This window comes from Salvelinus sp. IW2-2015, unplaced genomic scaffold (assembly GCF_002910315.2).
Source record: "Salvelinus sp. IW2-2015 unplaced genomic scaffold, ASM291031v2 Un_scaffold2312, whole genome shotgun sequence".
In the NCBI taxonomy this organism is placed as follows: domain Eukaryota; kingdom Metazoa; phylum Chordata; class Actinopteri; order Salmoniformes; family Salmonidae; genus Salvelinus; species Salvelinus sp. IW2-2015.
The window spans coordinates 15078-15931 of record NW_019943638.1 but is presented as its reverse complement, the minus strand read 5'-3'; positions in this window follow the sequence as shown (position 1 = coordinate 15931).

Genomic DNA, 854 nt, shown 5'->3' with positions numbered 1-854 from the left:
CGATAAAAGACAGTACTGTGCATGCGTCTTCATACATGGCCAAGGCTTTCGACTCTGTCGCAATGATCACCACATTCTTATCGGCCAGACTCACAGCCTGGTTCTCAATGACTGCTCGCCTGGTTCATCACCAACTACATCTCAGATAGAGTTTCAGTGTGTCCCAAATCGGTGGGCCTGTTGTCCGGACCTCTGGCAGTCTCTATGGGGGTGAACAGGGTTCAATTCTCGGGCTGACTCTTTTCTCTGTATATATCAATGATGGTCGCTTTGCTGCTGGTGATTCTCTGATCACCACCTCTAGCGCAGAGACACCATTCTGTAAATACTTCTGGCCCTTCTTTGGACAATGTGCTAACCAACCTCCAGAGCTTCAATGCCAATACAACTCTCCTTCCCGTGGCCTCCAACTGCTTTTTAAAATACTAGTAAAACTAAATGCATGCTCTTCAATCCGATCGCTTGCCCGCACTCACCTTCGCAGCATCTAGCATCACTAGTCTGGACGGTTCTGACTTAGAATTATGTGGACAACTACCAATACCTGGTGTCTGGCTTTAGACGTAAACTCTCCTTCCAAGACTCAATTAAGCTTCTCCATGCCAAATCAAATCTAGAATCGCTTCCTAATTTCGCACAAAAACTCCTTATCACGGCTGCCAACATACCCCTCGGTAAAAAACTGACTATCCCTACCGATCCTTGACTTCGGCGATGTCATTTACAAAATAGCCCAACACTATACTCAGCAAACTGGATGCAGTCCTATCACAGTGCCATCCGTTTTGTCAGCCAAAAGCCCCATATACTACCCACCCGCAACTGCGAACCCTGTATGCTCTCGTTGGCTGGCC